This window comes from Drosophila obscura, unplaced genomic scaffold (genome assembly GCF_018151105.1).
Source record: "Drosophila obscura isolate BZ-5 IFL unplaced genomic scaffold, ASM1815110v1 contig_56, whole genome shotgun sequence".
NCBI lineage: Eukaryota > Metazoa > Arthropoda > Insecta > Diptera > Drosophilidae > Drosophila > Drosophila obscura.
Genome location: NW_024542846.1, coordinates 132,908 through 151,011, shown reverse-complemented (window position 1 = coordinate 151,011; position 18,104 = coordinate 132,908). Strand labels below are relative to the sequence as shown.

Genomic DNA, 18,104 nt, shown 5'->3' with positions numbered 1-18,104 from the left:
CTTCCAATCTGAGGTTGGCAGTGTAGGGTTGCATCTCTGCAACATCGTGAGGATCCGCTCGGGCTCCTTAAAGGTGGCCGGCACCCGTATACGGGCCCTCGGTCTACTGGGCACCTCGCTCCAGTCCACAGCGACGAGCTTCGCCCCAGCGTAGACCTCTCCGATTTGCGCCACCGCAGCTTTGTATAGCTTCACGGAGCGCTCATCTTCGCAGGCTACCACTTTAATGCTCCCCTGGAACCATCCCATGTCTTAGCAGACTGGGGGTGGCCCGGGATCCTTCTCGAGAAGCTCGAAGCAGCGGTCGGCCAGTGCCGCTTCCACCCACTTCCATTGGCTTCTGGGTATTTTCCCCTCCGCGCTGCCGTTGTCGAGAACGCCTATCAGCGTCCTCTCCTTGGCAATCTGCGCGAAGGATACGTTTGGTATCACCCTGGAGCGCTTCGCGGCAGGTCCGGGCGTCTCTTGGGAGCGCTGCCTCTTCGGTTGTGCTGCCACCTTCTGTGGCTCCACACTGAAGTTGGGCAACACCGCCGAGGCCCATTCCGGCGTTCTGCCGATGGAGTATGTGGCCAGCACTCCTCTTTTCGGCATAGCTATATTTCCTGGTTTGGACACTGGTTCATGGTAAGCCATCACCCGCCGCTTCACCGGAAGGTTGAGCAGCCGCAATATTGCTTAGCTGCCCTACCATGGTATCCGTTTTGGGTGTTGGCTTTCCACCCATCCCAGGTTTGGGATGGGACCCACCCGGATTCATACCCGCGTCCTTCACCGTTAATAATTAATAGAGTTGCCCTTATTCTCCTGAAGTTTCTGCAGCCTGCGGGGCATTGATCCTGCCAAGTTTTGTAGAGTTGATAGTTCAATCTTGGCTCATTCTGCAAGGATAGCTTTTTTTAAATCTTTCAAGGTATCGAACTGCCTTGTACATGCATAAACTTTTGCTGCAAGGATGCCCCACAGATCCTCAATGGGATTTAAGTCCGGACTCATTGCCGGCCACTTCATCCATGGAATGTTGTAGGTCTCGAAAAAACCCATTGTAGCCCGGGCAACATGAATCGGTGCATTATCTTGCTGGAATGTCCATTGGTCACCATGGAAAGGCTTAGCAAATGCAAGAAGCTCACTATCTAATAGTTGAATATAAGCTTGAGCATTCATTCGGCCGGATACAAAACATATTGGAGACTTGCCTTTAGCACTAAAGGCAGCCCATATCATAAGCGATCCACCGCCATGGTTCCGCTTGTGACAAGTTGCTCGTGGATGACGCGGATCCCTCCAGTATTTATGATGACCGTCTGGACCGTCTAAATTGAATTTTTTTTCATCACTAAAAATTATATTTTCAAATTCGACGTACCAGAACTTGTGTTTTTCATAAAAAGCCATGCGCGCATCTTTATGCCGTTTAGTTTAACGGGGTTTGCCAACTTTGTTTTCGTATGTGAGGTTCAAATTTTCGTGCAAAATTTGGCTCACACGTTGCCAGGTGATTGTTAATCCGAGCTCTGCTTTGATTTTGTTGCAGCTCATCATGTCTTCGGTTGCTAACTGACGCATGTGCCGTTTTGTCCGGTTGCTGATGGTTGGCACTGGACCAAGGCGACGATTTATGCGGTAACCATCTGGATCTTTTAAAAATTTAGAAATAGTATTTCGATGTCGATTCATTAGTGAAGCGATTCGACCAGTTTTCATGCCGGCTATTTTCATTTCATTCAATTGAAAAAAAATTTTGCAAATATAGCCATTTTACTAGGGTACATCTCATTCTCAAAATCTGACAAATGCAGCTGTAAAGTGGACCTGAACATTTTGTAGCTTCTGGGTCTTGGAAATATTAAGCTTTCAAATGTAAAAATTATCATTTTTATACCCGTACTCAAAAAAGAGTTAAGGGGTATATTAGATTTGTGGTAAAAGTGGATGTGTGTAACGCAGAGAAGGAAACGTTTCCGACCCCATAAGGTATATATATTCTTGATCAGCTTCAATAGCCGAGTCGATATAGCCATGTCTGTCTGTCCGTCCGTCCGTCCGTCCGTCTGTCCGTCTTGTTGAGCGCCTGGATCTCAGAGACTATAAGAGCTAGGGCAACCAAATTTGGTTTCCAGACTCATGTGATATCACACTGCTACAAGTGTATTTCAAAATTTCGCCCCACCCCCTTCTGCCACCGCAAAGGACGAAAATCTGTGGCAGGCACAATTTTTAAGATACGATAAAACTAAAAACGCAGTGTCGTAGAGAATATCCATATCTACCAGACTGCCGAATCTGAATCAGATCGGATCATAATTATAGCCAGAATGAAGAAATTAATTTTCAGTCGCTTCCCCTGCCACCCCTCCCACAAACGACAACGCAACTCATTTTCCTTCTCGCTCGCACACTCTGCCGCGTTCAGTGCGCGAGCAACCCCTAGCGGAGGAGATGTAGAATCTAAATGGTACATGTATAATCTACATGTTAGATGTAGAATATACGTAATATATGTAGATGTAGATATCAGATGTAGCAAAAAAATTAAAATTTTTTTTTTTTATATTATAAAATTCTAAAAAATCATATGCTCAAAAATGTATATGCTGACTGAGTACGGGTATAAGTAGAGTCGCGTCCCCAGAAGCGACTCGCACGTTCCTTCTCGTTCAAAATGTTTTCTTTAAAAACTTAGGAAAAGTCGTAAACAAATTAAATCCTGTGTCGTTATATTTTTTGTGTTATATTGCATTAATTAAGCGTCAGGCACAGTGGCTCGTTTTCTGAAAACTTGTTGCAAAAAGGATGGAAAAACTTTTGTTACACTTGAATTAGGAATTGATCATGATATACAAAACCAAAATTTTATAACTTAAAAAAAATTTTAATTTTAAATTTTACAATTTATAATCGTTGTTCAAAATTTGAAACTTTTTCTGTTTTTGAAAAATAAAGAAAACCGTGATTAAAAGGCAAAGGCTATTGCATTTTTCTCCAAAAGTACTCTAGCTGGGAGAAAATTTGTGTTTTCCATAATTTAATGAACAAATCTAAAAAAAGAATTAAAAAAAAAAGGAAATATCTGTTGCGATTGTATTTTATTCGATTTTTTTAAGAACAATTATTTTTTTCACTATTTATTTTAAGCGGGATATAAAAAAAGGCCATATTTGGCCAAGCATTGGAATGCACGAAAAAATAGTTGCGATATTCAGCAAACAAACAAAAGAAAAAACCATTGCAACAATTGAGCCTTTCAGGAGATATTAGTTATTATCCATTCCAACCCATGCTAACTAAACGGCCCTACGTAGTCGGCCACTAGAGAACGCTGCAGAGATGTTGCTTAATATATTCTTTGTTTCAAATTCTAACTAGCTAAAAATTAACAAACAAATTCATAAGGCATAAGGCCCTAGCGTAGCAAAGACTGCGATAAAAGTCAAAGCGTTTTCAAATATAGTTTTCATATTTAACGAAGCAATTTCCCCTATTTTCCAATGGGGCAACCATTTCAGAGGAATATACTAATTTAAGTCCGGAACGGCTCTCATCCGGGAAGCTAACAGCAAGTTAAAAAAAATTTCGTTTCGTAGCTTTTCTTATAAACTGTAGCTGCTAGCCATTTGCTGGGAAGGCTTTTCTTGCACAGTTTTTAAAAACGCTTCGATTGCATCTCTATTTCATAAAAAAATCGATAGCAGGACAGTTCCATTATTTTACGTTTAATTGTTCAATGTTTTTACTTGACTTTGCTTGGACGTTAACTTTTCGTGCTATCAGCTCAAGAAGCGCAAAATAAATGATTTATTGTATACCCGTACTCCAAAAAGATTTAAGGGGTATATTGTATTTGTGGTAAAAATGGATGTGTGCAACGCAGAGAAGGAAACGTTTCCTACCCAATAAAGTATATATATTCTTAATCAGCATCAATAGCCGAGTCGATTCAGCCATGTCCGTCCGTTTTGTTTGCAGCGTAGTTCTCAGAGAGTAACAGCTAGAGAAACTATATTTTGTGTGCATACTCCTGAAGTCACATTGAATGTCTCAAAACAAGCGCCACCTACCGTGTTTAGGGAGGTACTGGGAGGATCCTTGGACTACCCTTCAGCTGAGGACTTGCCTCTGTTTCGGGACGTACTGGGAGGATCCTTGGACTTTACCCTGAAGCTGAGGACTCCCAAGGTGCGTAAAGCTGCTGCCACCAGCGGCCCACAAGGCACCCAGAGGTCACAGAGGCGGCACTTCAATTGAAATTAAAGGCCTGCTTCTCCTCAAAAGAAGACTCCGCCGAGAGTACATCCGCACCAACGACCCGCTGGTTGATCGACTCTACAGAAGGGTGTCAAATCTGGTGCGGAAAAAGCTGGCCAAGTTGAGGACAGAGGACAGAGGTTCAAGCGGAAAAATGTTGTCGGGTAGTGTAATTGTTATCTTATGATGGACAAACGTCTGGAAGATATTAAGCTTTCAAATTCAAATTTTATCATTTTTTTGCTGTACTTTTTCCCATAATTTACACTTTAAAAACTCAGGAAAAGTCGAAATAAAAATATTTCTTCGCATTAATTTCTGGAGTTAGATAGACGCATTAATTAGGCGTCGTTTAAGGTATCGTTTGTAAAAATCGATGGATAAACGGCCAAGTTTCTGGTCCAAGGTATGGATATATCTCAAATATATACCCTAACCTTTATTTATGCTACATTTAAATTTAAATTCTTGATGTTAGGGTCTCATACAGTATTTGGGGAATGATAGGACAAGGCTGCGCGGTACTGCCGCAAAGCATTGCTTCGCACACCCGTTCCGTCTCATTCCGCTCGCACTCTCCTTACCCTCTCCGCCGCCCGAAGTTTCCGCAATATTGTTGCGGCAAACTTGGCCGTTGCGTCCCATGCCTTGGGATCCGCTACCATGTGTTGCACGAGGTGTTCGACGCTTGTGCTTGCACCTAGCTCCTCCTCTAGCAGGCGCCTCTCTGGCTCGAAGCGGTGGCACTCGAAGAAGACGTGGTGGGCGTCCTCCTCGATGCCACGGCCACAAGCCGGGCACCAATCCTCAGATTCGTGACCAAACCGCATTAGGTACGACCTGAAGCAGCCGTGTCCGCTCAGCAGTCCACCTGGCCGTGCTTCCGCTCCACCCAGACCTTAACATCCGGAATGAGTCTATGCGTCCAGCGTCCTTTAGTCGAGCAGTCCCATTGTCTCTGCCATCTCGCGATGCTCCCCAGCCTAGACGATGCCTTCGCTGCTCTCGTAGGAGTATTGCGGGTGCCCGTTTGGGCCCGCTCGTACAGCTCCACCTTTTCCCTTACTTGTTCCGCTATTGGGATGAGTCCCGCGATGACAAGTGCGGCGTCGTCGGATATCGTCCTGAACGCGCAGGCGATCCTAATCGCGCATAGGCGGTGTGTTGCCTCGACTCCTCGCATGTAGCTTGGCACCTTCGTCGCTTTGGACCACACTGGGGCAGCATACAAGATCTGAGAAGAAACAACGCTGGCGATTAGTTTCCTCCTTGCCTGTTTTGGTCCCCTGGTGTTTGGAAAAAAACCACCACTGAAAACAACGAAAAGCTTGTGGGATATCTTCTTATCCGAATAATTAGAAAAATTTACGATATGGTGTTTGCCGTTCGGAGATTGATATCGCAAGACATTTTGGATGCCATATGCACTGCATGACTAAATGGGCTAAATTTTAAATGATCGCTTGAATAGGAAAAAGCTATGCGCTAAGATATGGCTGCCGCGTTTGCTCACAATCGATAAAAAACTCACTCGTAAGATAACTTCGAAGGAGTGTTTGGCGTTGTTTGACTATAATAAGAACACGTTTTTTCGCCGTTTCGTAAATGTGGATAAAGCGTTGATTCACCACAACACACCAGAGACCAAAGTAGTCAAAACAGTAGGTTCCTTAGGTTGATTCTGGGAAAAAGAAGGCCAAAGTGGAGTTTTGGAATGCTTGCGGTATTAACCACATTGATTCCTTAAGAAAGGATAAAAACCATCTGGATCTTTTAAAAATTTAGAAATAGTATTTCGAGGTCGATTCATTAGTGAAGCGATTCGACCAGTTTTCATGCCGGCTATTTTCATTTCATTCAATTGAAAAAAAATTTTGCAAATATAGCCATTTTACTAGGGTACATCTCATTCTCAAAATCTGACAAATGCAGCTGTAAAGTGGACCTGAACATTTTGTAGCTTCTGGGTCTTGGAAATATTAAGCTTTCAAATGTAAAAATTATCATTTTTATACCCGTACTCAAAAAAGAGTTAAGGGGTATATTAGATTTGTGGTAAAAGTGGATGTGTGTAACGCAGAGAAGGAAACGTTTCCGACCCCATAAGGTATATATATTCTTGATCAGCTTCAATAGCCGAGTCGATATAGCCATGTCTGTCTGTCCGTCCGTCCGTCCGTCCGTCTGTCCGTCTTGTTGAGCGCCTGGATCTCAGAGACTATAAGAGCTAGGGCAACCAAATTTGGTTTCCAGACTCATGTGATATCACACTGCTACAAGTGTATTTCAAAATTTCGCCCCACCCCCTTCCGCCACCGCAAAGGACGAAAATCTGTGGCAGGCACAATTTTTAAGATACGATAAAACTAAAAACGCAGTGTCGTAGAGAATATCCATATCTACCAGACTGCCGAATCTGAATCAGATCGGATCATAATTATAGCCAGAATGAAGAAATTAATTTTCAGTCGCTTCCCCTGCCACCCCTCCCACAAACGACAACGCAACTCATTTTCCTTCTCGCTCGCACACTCTGCCGCGATCAGTGCGCGAGCAACCCCTAGCGGAGGAGATGTAGAATCTAAATGGTACATGTATAATCTACATGTTAGATGTAGAATATACGTAATATATGTAGATGTAGATATCAGATGTAGCAAAAAAATTAAAATTTTTTTTTTTATATTATAAAATTCTAAAAAATCATATGCTCAAAAATGTATATGCTGACTGAGTACGGGTATAAGTAGAGTCGCGTCCCCAGAAGCGACTCGCACGTTCCTTCTCGTTCAAAATGTTTTCTTTAAAAACTTAGGAAAAGTCGTAAACAAATTAAATCCTGTGTCGTTATATTTTTTGTGTTATATTGCATTAATTAAGCGTCAGGCACAGTGGCTCGTTTTCTGAAAACTTGTTGCAAAAAGGATGGAAAAACTTTTGTTACACTTGAATTAGGAATTGATCATGATATACAAAACCAAAATTTTATAACTTAAAAAAAATTTTAATTTTAAATTTTACAATTTATAATCGTTGTTCAAAATTTGAAACTTTTTCTGTTTTTGAAAAATAAAGAAAAACGTGATTAAAAGGCAAAGGCTATTGCATTTTTCTCCAAAAGTACTCAAGCTGGGAGAAAATTTGTGTTTTCCATAATTTAATGAACAAATCTAAAAAAAGAATTAAAAAAAAAAGGAAATATCTGTTGCGATTGTATTTTATTCGATTTTTTTAAGAACAATTATTTTTTTCACTATTTATTTTAAGCGGGATATAAAAAAAGGCCATATTTGGCCAAGCATTGGAATGCACGAAAAAATAGTTGCGATATTCAGCAAACAAACAAAAGAAAAAACCATTGCAACAATTGAGCCTTTCAGGAGATATTAGTTATTATCCATTCCAACCCATGCTAACTAAACGGCCCTACGTAGTCGGCCACTAGAGAACGCTGCAGAGATGTTGCTTAATATATTCTTTGTTTCAAATTCTAACTAGCTAAAAATTAACAAACAAATTCATAAGGCATAAGGACCTAGCGTAGCAAAGACTGCGATAAAAGTCAAAGCGTTTTCAAATATAGTTTTCATATTTAACGAAGCAATTTCCCCTATTTTCCAATGGGGCAACCATTTCAGAGGAATATACTAATTTAAGTCCGGAACGGCTCTCATCCGGGAAGCTAACAGCAAGTTAAAAAAAATTTCGTTTCGTAGCTTTTCTTATAAACTGTAGCTGCTAGCCATTTGCTGGGAAGGCTTTTCTTGCACAGTTTTTAAAAACGCTTCGATTGCATCTCTATTTCATAAAAAAATCGATAGCAGGACAGTTCCATTATTTTACGTTTAATTGTTCAATGTTTTTACTTGACTTTGCTTGGACGTTAACTTTTCGTGCTATCAGCTCAAGAAGCGCAAAATAAATGATTTATTGTATACCCGTACTCCAAAAAGATTTAAGGGGTATATTGTATTTGTGGTAAAAATGGATGTGTGCAACGCAGAGAAGGAAACGTTTCCTACCCAATAAAGTATATATATTCTTGATCAGCATCAATAGCCGAGTCGATTCAGCCATGTCCGTCCGTTTTGTTTGCAGCGTAGTTCTCAGAGAGTAACAGCTAGAGAAACTATATTTTGTGTGCATACTCCTGAAGTCACATTGAATGTCTCAAAACAAGCGCCACCTACCGTGTTTAGGGAGGTACTGGGAGGATCCTTGGACTACCCTTCAGCTGAGGACTTGCCTCTGTTTCGGGACGTACTGGGAGGATCCTTGGACTTTACCCTGAAGCTGAGGACTCCCAAGGTGCGTAAAGCTGCTGCCACCAGCGGCCCACAAGGCACCCAGAGGTCACAGAGGCGGCACTTCAATTGAAATTAAAGGCCTGCTTCTCCTCAAAAGAAGACTCTGCGCCAGAGTACATCCGCACCAACGACCCGCTGGTTGATCGACTCTACAGAAGGGTGTCAAATCTGGTGCGGAAAAAGCTGGCCAAGTTGAGGACAGAGGACAGAGGTTCAAGCGGAAAAATGTTGTCGGGTAGTGTAATTGTTATCTTATGATGGACAAACGTCTGGAAGATATTAAGCTTTCAAATTCAAATTTTATCATTTTTTTGCTGTACTTTTTCCCATAATTTACACTTTAAAAACTCAGGAAAAGTCGAAATAAAAATATTTCTTCGCATTAATTTCTGGAGTTAGATAGACGCATTAATTAGGCGTCGTTTAAGGTATCGTTTGTAAAAATCGATGGATAAACGGCCAAGTTTCTGGTCCAAGGTATGGATATATCTCAAATATATACCCTAACCTTTATTTATGCTACATTTAAATTTAAATTCTTGATGTTAGGGTCTCATACAGTATTTGGGGAATGATAGGACAAGGCTGCGCGGTACTGCCGCAAAGCATTGCTTCGCACACCCGTTCCGTCTCATTCCGCTCTCATTCATTCTGCTATCGTAGCCTTCTTCACTCTGTCTTTGATGCTCAGGTTCCAGCTAAGTTTTTTGTCAATTACCAACCCTAAGTAACTGGCACTGTCGCTGAAGGAGAGCCTACATCCGTTTAGTATTGGGGGGTTGAGAGACGGGATTTTGTATTTGGTTGTAAACAATACAAGTTCCGTTTTAGAGGGATTGATTCCCAGTCCACGCGACTCTGTCCATTCTGAGAGTCGCGCGAGCTTTGCGGTCATTAGATCGCAGAGTGTTTGAGGGAATTTTCCCGAGAAAATAATGTCAACGTCGTCCGCGTATGCTACCACCTTGCAGCCCCCCCCTTCCAGGTCACACAGTATCTTATTGACTGCTATGTTCCATAGAAGGGAGAGACAGGACACCACCTTGCGGGGTGCCTCTGTTGACATACCTAGACTGAGTGGACGATCCCATTGATGATGTCACTGTCCTGCATGTGAGCAATTGATCTATGAGCATCATCAAGTGACGATCCACTCCCAGGTCAGTCAGGGCCTCTGTGATGGCTCCCGGTATGACGTTGTTAAAAGCTCCCTCAATGTCTAGGAAAGCGATTAAGGAGTATTCGTTGACTTGTAGAGATTTCTCTACCGCCGAGATTACTTCATGGAGTGCCGTTTCCGTGGATTTTCCTTTTCGGTAGGCATGTTGAGCGCCTGACAGCCACTGAGGATTTATAGTTGTCCTTAGCTGCAGCCCTACTAGTCTCTCAAAGGTTTTGAGAAGAAAGGACGATAGACTTATTGGTCTGAAGTCTTTTGGGGTTGTGTGTGAGGGTTTCCCTGCTTTGGGGATAAAGACTATTTTAGCCTTTAACCAAGCTCGGGGGATTTTTCCCACTGTCAGTATCTTCCTGAAGATACTTTGCAGCCAGTTGATGGCCATATCCCCGGCTTTTTGCAACTGAGCCGGAATGACTTGGTCCGGGCCAGGCGATTTGTAGGATTTGAAGCTGTTTACTGCCCAGCTAATATTCCGTTTTGTGAGGATGTGCCCCATCGAGGTTTCCGGGCCTTCACTTGGGGTGTCTGCCGGCTCGATGGTCGTACACCCAGGAAAATGAGTATCGAGTAGAATGTGTAGGGAGTCCTCACTAGAGTTAGTCCACGTACCATCCGTTCTCTTGAGGTATCCCACCGAGGGGGATGTTTTTGACAGGATCTTGCGTAGCCTTGAGGCTTCTGACGTGTCCTCAATTTCGGAGCAAAATTTGTGCCAAGAGGCCCTTTTTGCTCTCCTTGTTTCTTTTTTGTATAGGGTTAGCTTACTTTTGTAATTTTCCCAGTGCGCTTCCTCGCTGCTGCTTTTGGCTCTGTTAAAGAGAGTCCTGCAGTCTTTCCGGAGGGTATCTATATGTTTAGACCACCAGGGGGGTTTCTTTTTCCCTCTTGGTTTGGTTGGGGAGCAAGCTGCCATGAAGGCCTTGTTGCAAGCTTCCGTGAAATTGTCCACAAGACGATTGAGATCGTCTTGTGTGTCAGGGCATTTTGGGGCTAGGGGGGGGAGTAATTCCTCCATTTTTGCACTATACATATCCCAGTTGGCTTTCCTTGGGTTAGTATAGCTAGTGGGTATGGTGCTTTCGAGCGATAGGATTGTCTCGATGTACCTGTGGTCGGAGAAGGAGTGGTCCTCTAGGACTCTCCAACTTTTCATTATGTCTGACAGTTTGTGAGACAATAGAGTGAGGTCAATAACCTCTTGACGGTTTTTTATGATAAAAGTGGGGTCATTACCCCGATTACCGATAATTAGGTTGGAGTTCAGGATGAAGCTGAAAAGTGACTCACCCCTTGCATTTGTATCCGAGCTCCCCCATTGGGTGTGATGAGCGTTGTCATCGCAGCCTATTAGTAGGCTTGTATCCGACCTCTCGCTGTCTCTGGCAATCTTGCGAACGAGGTCACTGGGAGGATCGCTTTCCTCGTGAGCCATGTAGGACGACACCAGGTTTAGGCGTGTCCCTTGTAGCTCTAGGCTAGCTGCCGTATTGTCGCCATTGCTAAAATTGTGGAGCAGAAAGATATTTAGGTGCTTCCTTGCTAATATGCAGGTTCTAATTTTACCTTCAGTTTGGGCTACAATCAGCTTGTAGTCCTTCGTCGCTAATCCACAGACCCTGCCTCCTACCACCCAGGGCTCTTGGATTAGGACTATATCCCCTCCGCTTGCGACCAAGCGGAGTATCAGGGCAGCGGATGCTGCTTTACAGTGGTGGAGATTTATCTGCAGAAGCCTCAGAGACTTCATTAGAAACGCTCTCCACCACTGTTATGTCGGCGTCAGAGTCGTCGAGTATCTCGTCCCGACACAACGCCTCAAAATCGAGCATCAGCTCCGTCTCCGAGGAGTAGCTCTCCAGGGCCGGCTCCGGGTCTACTTCGGGTGCCTCGATCTCCAAGGCAACGTCCTGCTCAACTGGGTTGTTGACAGAACGCGCCTCGGTCGCTGCGTCCGACTTGTAGACCTTCATGGTCACCGAGCTGAACCCGAAGTTAAGCTCTCCCCTGGCTGCCTCGATCGGGGCTAGCGATTCCTTATTCAGGACTACCACTGCCTGATTTGTGGGGCCCTTTGATGCCTCCACTTTGACCACCCTCCAGTCTGAGGTTGGCAGTGTGGGGTTGCATCTCTGCAACATCGTGAGGATCCGCTCGGGCTCCTTGAAAGTGGCCGGTACCCATATACGGGCCCTTGGCCTACTGGGCACCTCGCTCCAGTCCACAGCGACGAGCTTTGCCCCGGCGTAGACCTCACCGATTTGCGCCACCGCAGCTTTGTAAAGCTTTACGGAGCGCTCATCCTCGCAGGCTACTACCTTGATGCTCCCCTGGAACCATCCCATGTCTTTGCAGACCGGGGGTGGCCCGGGATCCTTCTCAAGAAGCTCGAAGCAGCGGTCGGCCAGTGCCGCTTCCACCCACTTCCACTGGCTTCTGGGTATTTTCCCCTCCGCGCTGCCTTTGTCGAGAACGCCTATCAGCGTCCTCTCCTTGGCAATCTGCGCGAAGGATACATTTGGTGCAACCCTGGATCGCTTCGCGACAGGTCCGGGCGTCTCTTGAGAGCGCTGCCTCTTCGGTTGGGCGGCCACCTTCTGTGGCTCCATACTGAAGTTGGGCAACACCACCGGGGCCCATTCCACTTTCTTCAGCCAGTCTGCTGTTGGACTGACTTCTTGGCTTGCGTTCTGCCGACGGAGTATGTGCCCATCACTCCTCTTTTCGGCATAACTAAATCTTTTGGTTTGGACGCTGGTTGATGGCAAGCCATCACCCGCCGCTTCACCAGAAGGTTGAGCAGCCGCAATATTGCTTAGCTGCCCTACCATGGTATCAGTTTTGGGTGTTGTCTTTCCACCCATCCCAGGTTTGGGATGGGACCCACCCGGATTCATACCCGCGTCCTTCACCGTGCAGGTCTTTCCTGCGTCTGAGCGGATCGGGCCAGGCCTTTGGGCCGCTGCCTTCTCCCGCTTGGGATTTCTCCCTGCAGGCATTTGGGGAGTGCCTCTCTCGTTTTTGTTTTTGTTGTTGTTTATATTTTCGTTTTTGTCCATATAGTTCCCACGAGCTGCAGAGAAGGGGAACGGTCCACCCCGGCAGAGCTCTGCGTTACCCGGGTAAGGCATAATTAGAACAGGGGGCTGCCAAGTCCCTGAGCTCTCCGTTCACGACTGGGCTAGTTTTTATACCGGGCCCCCAGCCAGGCTGACTCTTGGCACGGGTCGAGTGACACCTTAGTCCGGCCCGGTGTGAGGTGAGTGTTGGGGCTGGGATGTGGGTAGGTGTTGTGTAGGGATGGGATTGTGTGAGCTACTTAATGAGAGGCGGCACCACAAGCGCATCGTCAGTGTTGCTGCGTCGCGAACACCCGCTGGCTGTCCGGGACTGCTTATTTCGGTACTCTCCCTCAGAGCCAACTTAGTTGATACTCTTTAGGATGCCCGCTTATTCGCAGCTGACCCACCCACTAGGGTAGGCCGTTCGCTATCCGCAACCTGCGACCCGTCCGGTGGCCTCAGCTAGGCCCCCTCTGAGCCACCTCAAAGCCCAATAGGATCATCGGATCATTCCGACCCCATAAGGTATATATATTCTTGATCAGCTTCAATAGCCGAGTCGATATAGCCATGTCTGTCTGTCCGTCCGTCCGTCCGTCCGTCTGTCCGTCTTGTTGAGCGCCTGGATCTCAGAGACTATAAGAGCTAGGGCAACCAAATTTGGTTTCCAGACTCATGTGATATCACACTGCTACAAGTGTATTTCAAAATTTCGCCCCACCCCCTTCCGCCACCGCAAAGGACGAAAATCTGTGGCAGGCACAATTTTTAAGATACGATAAAACTAAAAACGCAGTGTCGTAGAGAATATCCATATCTACCAGACTGCCGAATCTGAATCAGATCGGATCATAATTATAGCCAGAATGAAGAAATTAATTTTCAGTCGCTTCCCCTGCCACCCCTCCCACAAACGACAACGCAACTCATTTTCCTTCTCGCTCGCACACTCTGCCGCGTTCAGTGCGCGAGCAACCCCTAGCGGAGGAGATGTAGAATCTAAATGGTACATGTATAATCTACATGTTAGATGTAGAATATACGTAATATATGTAGATGTAGATATCAGATGTAGCAAAAAAATTAAAATTTTTTTTTTTTATATTATAAAATTCTAAAAAATCATATGCTCAAAAATGTATATGCTGACTGAGTACGGGTATAAGGAAGAGTCGCGTCCCCAGAAGCGACTCGCACGTTCCTTCTCGTTCAAAATGTTTTCTTTAAAAACTTAGGAAAAGTCGTAAACAAATTAAATCCTGTGTCGTTATATTTTTTGTGTTATATTGCATTAATTAAGCGTCAGGCACAGTGGCTCGTTTTCTGAAAACTTGTTGCAAAAAGGATGGAAAAACTTTTGTTACACTTGAATTAGGAATTGATCATGATATACAAAACCAAAATTTTATAACTTAAAAAAAATTTTAATTTTAAATTTTACAATTTATAATCGTTGTTCAAAATTTGAAACTTTTTCTGTTTTTGAAAAATAAAGAAAACCGTGATTAAAAGGCAAAGGCTATTGCATTTTTCTCCAAAAGTACTCAAGCTGGGAGAAAATTTGTGTTTTCCATAATTTAATGAACAAATCTAAAAAAAGAATAAAAAAAAAAGGAAATATCTGTTGCGATTGTATTTTATTCGATTTTTTTAAGAACAATTATTTTTTTCACTATTTATTTTAAGCGGGATATAAAAAAAGGCCATATTTGGCCAAGCATTGGAATGCACGAAAAAATAGTTGCGATATTCAGCAAACAAACAAAAGAAAAAACCATTGCAACAATTGAGCCTTTCAGGAGATATTAGTTATTATCCATTCCAACCCATGCTAACTAAACGGCCCTACGTAGTCGGCCACTAGAGAACGCTGCAGAGATGTTGCTTAATATATTCTTTGTTTCAAATTCTAACTAGCTAAAAATTAACAAACAAATTCATAAGGCATAAGGCCCTAGCGTAGCAAAGACTGCGATAAAAGTCAAAGCGTTTTCAAATATAGTTTTCATATTTAACGAAGCAATTTCCCCTATTTTCCAATGGGGCAACCATTTCAGAGGAATATACTAATTTAAGTCCGGAACGGCTCTCATCCGGGAAGCTAACAGCAAGTTAAAAAAAATTTCGTTTCGTAGCTTTTCTTATAAACTGTAGCTGCTAGCCATTTGCTGGGAAGTCTTTTCTTGCACAGTTTTTAAAAACGCTTCGATTGCATCTCTATTTCATAAAAAAATCGATAGCAGGACAGTTCCATTATTTTACGTTTAATTGTTCAATGTTTTTACTTGACTTTGTTTGGACGTTAACTTTTCGTGCTATCAGCTCAAGAAGCGCAAAATAAATGATTTATTGTATACCCGTACTCCAAAAAGATTTAAGGGGTATATTGTATTTGTGGTAAAAATGGATGTGTGCAACGCAGAGAAGGAAACGTTTCCTACCCAATAAAGTATATATATTCTTGATCAGCATCAATAGCCGAGTCGATTCAGCCATGTCCGTCCGTTTTGTTTGCAGCGTAGTTCTCAGAGAGTAACAGCTAGAGAAACTATATTTTGTGTGCATACTCCTGAAGTCACATTGAATGTCTCAAAACAAGCGCCACCTACCGTGTTTAGGGAGGTACTGGGAGGATCCTTGGACTACCCTTCAGCTGAGGACTTGCCTCTGTTTCGGGACGTACTGGGAGGATCCTTGGACTTTACCCTGAAGCTGAGGACTCCCAAGGTGCGTAAAGCTGCTGCCACCAGCGGCCCACAAGGCACCCAGAGGTCACAGAGGCGGCACTTCAATTGAAATTAAAGGCCTGCTTCTCCTCAAAAGAAGACTCCGCCGAGAGTACATCCGCACCAACGACCCGCTGGTTGATCGACTCTACAGAAGGGTGTCAAATCTGGTGCGGAAAAAGCTGGCCAAGTTGAGGACAGAGGACAGAGGTTCAAGCGGAAAAATGTTGTCGGGTAGTGTAATTGTTATCTTATGATGGACAAACGTCTGGAAGATATTAAGCTTTCAAATTCAAATTTTATCATTTTTTTGCTGTACTTTTTCCCATAATTTACACTTTAAAAACTCAGGAAAAGTCGAAATAAAAATATTTCTTCGCATTAATTTCTGGAGTTAGATAGACGCATTAATTAGGCGTCGTTTAAGGTATCGTTTGTAAAAATCGATGGATAAACGGCCAAGTTTCTGGTCCAAGGTATGGATATATCTCAAATATATACCCTAACCTTTATTTATGCTACATTTAAATTTAAATTCTTGATGTTAGGGTCTCATACAGTATTTGGGGAATGATAGGACAAGGCTGCGCGGTACTGCCGCAAAGCATTGCTTCGCACACCCGTTCCGTCTCATTCCGCTCGCACTCTCCTTACCCTCTCCGCCGCCCGAAGTTTCCGCAATATTGTTGCGGCAAACTTGGCCGTTGCGTCCCATGCCTTGGGATCCGCTACCATGTGTTGCACGAGGTGTTCGACGCTTGTGCTTGCACCTAGCTCCTCCTCTAGTAGGCGCCTCTCTGGCTCGAAGCGGTGGCACTCGAAGAAGACGTGGTGGGCGTCCTCCTCGATGCCACGGCCACAAGCCGGGCACCAATCCTCAGATTCGTGACCAAACCGCATTAGGTACGACCTGAAGCAGCCGTGTCCGCTCAGCAGTCCACCTGGCCCTGCTTCCGCTCCACCCAGACCTTAACATCCGGAATGAGTCTATGCGTCCAGCGTCCTTTAGTCGAGCAGTCCCATTGTCTCTGCCATCTCGCGATGCTCCCCAGCCTAGACGATGCCTTCGCTGCTCTCGTAGGAGTATTGCGGGTGCCCGTTTGGGCCCGCTCGTACAGCTCCACCTTTTCCCTTACTTGTTCCGCTATTGGGATGAGTCCCGCGATGACAAGTGCGGCGTCGTCGGATATCGTCCTGAACGCGCAGGCGATCCTAATCGCGCATAGGCGGTGTGTTGCCTCGACTCCTCGCATGTAGCTTGGCACCTTCGTCGCTTTGGACCACACTGGGGCAGCATACAAGATCTGAGAAGAAACAACGCTGGCGATTAGTTTCCTCCTTGCCTGTTTTGGTCCCCTGGTGTTTGGAAAAAAACCACCACTGAAAACAACGAAAAGCTTGTGGGATATCTTCTTATCCGAATAATTAGAAAAATTTACGATATGGTGTTTGCCGTTCGGAGATTGATATCGCAAGACATTTTGGATGCCATATGCACTGCATGACTAAATGGGCTAAATTTTAAATGATCGCTTGAATAGGAAAAAGCTATGCGCTAAGATATGGCTGCCGCGTTTGCTCACAATCGATAAAAAACTCACTCGTAAGATAACTTCGAAGGAGTGTTTGGCGTTGTTTGACTATAATAAGAACACGTTTTTTCGCCGTTTCGTAAATGTGGATAAAGCGTTGATCCACCACAACACACCAGAGACCAAAGTAGTCAAAACAGTAGGTTCCTTAGGTTGATTCTGGGAAAAAGAAGGCCAAAGTGGAGTTTTGGAATGCTTGCGGTATTAACCACATTGTTTCCTTAAGAAAGGATAAAAACGTCAATGGAGAATATTATTCCAACTTATTGGATCGATTTAATGAGGATTCGAAAAAGAACGAGAAGGAACGTGTGAGTCGCTTCTGGGGATGCGACTATACTTACACCCGTACTTAATCAGTATATAAATTTTTGAGCTTATGACGTTTTAGAATTTAGAATTAAAAAAAATGTTTACTGAACGCGGCAGAGTGTGCGAGCGAGAAGGAAAATGAGTTGCTTGGTTGACGGCAGGAGGGGGCAGGGGAAGCAACTGAAAATTAATTTCTTCATTCTGGCTACAATTATGATCCGATCTAATTCAGATTCGGCAATCTGGTAGATATGGTCATTCTCTACGATACTCTTTTTTCAGTTTTACCTTATTTTTAAAATTGTGCCTGCCACAGATTTTCGTCCTTTGTGGGGGCGGGGCGAAATTTTTAAATACACTTGTAGCAGTGTGATATTACATAAGTCTGGAAACCAAATTTGGTTTCTCTAGCTCTTATACTCTCTGAGATCTAGGCGCTCATCAAGACGGACAGACGGACATGGCTATATCGACACGGCTATTGATGCTGATCAAGAATATATATACTTTATGAGGTCGGAAACGTTTGCTTCTCTGCGTTGCACACATCCACTTTTACCTCAAATACAATATACTCCTTAACTTTTTTTTGAGTACGGGTATAAAAACCGCATTTGGTTCTCTATTTTTTTGTGTATAGGCGTTGTTTAAGGTATTGCTCATTAAAATCTATGGAGAAA

The 18,104-nt window shown here is 44.0% G+C and overlaps 1 protein-coding gene across 1 annotated transcript in view; it reads left to right on the top strand.

Moving 5' to 3' along the window:
• LOC111076206 (G protein-coupled receptor kinase 1) overlaps nucleotides 1–18,104 on the top strand; it is a 163,760-nt gene that overhangs the window by 100,147 nt on the left and 45,509 nt on the right. The gene's annotated exons all lie outside the window — the stretch shown is intronic.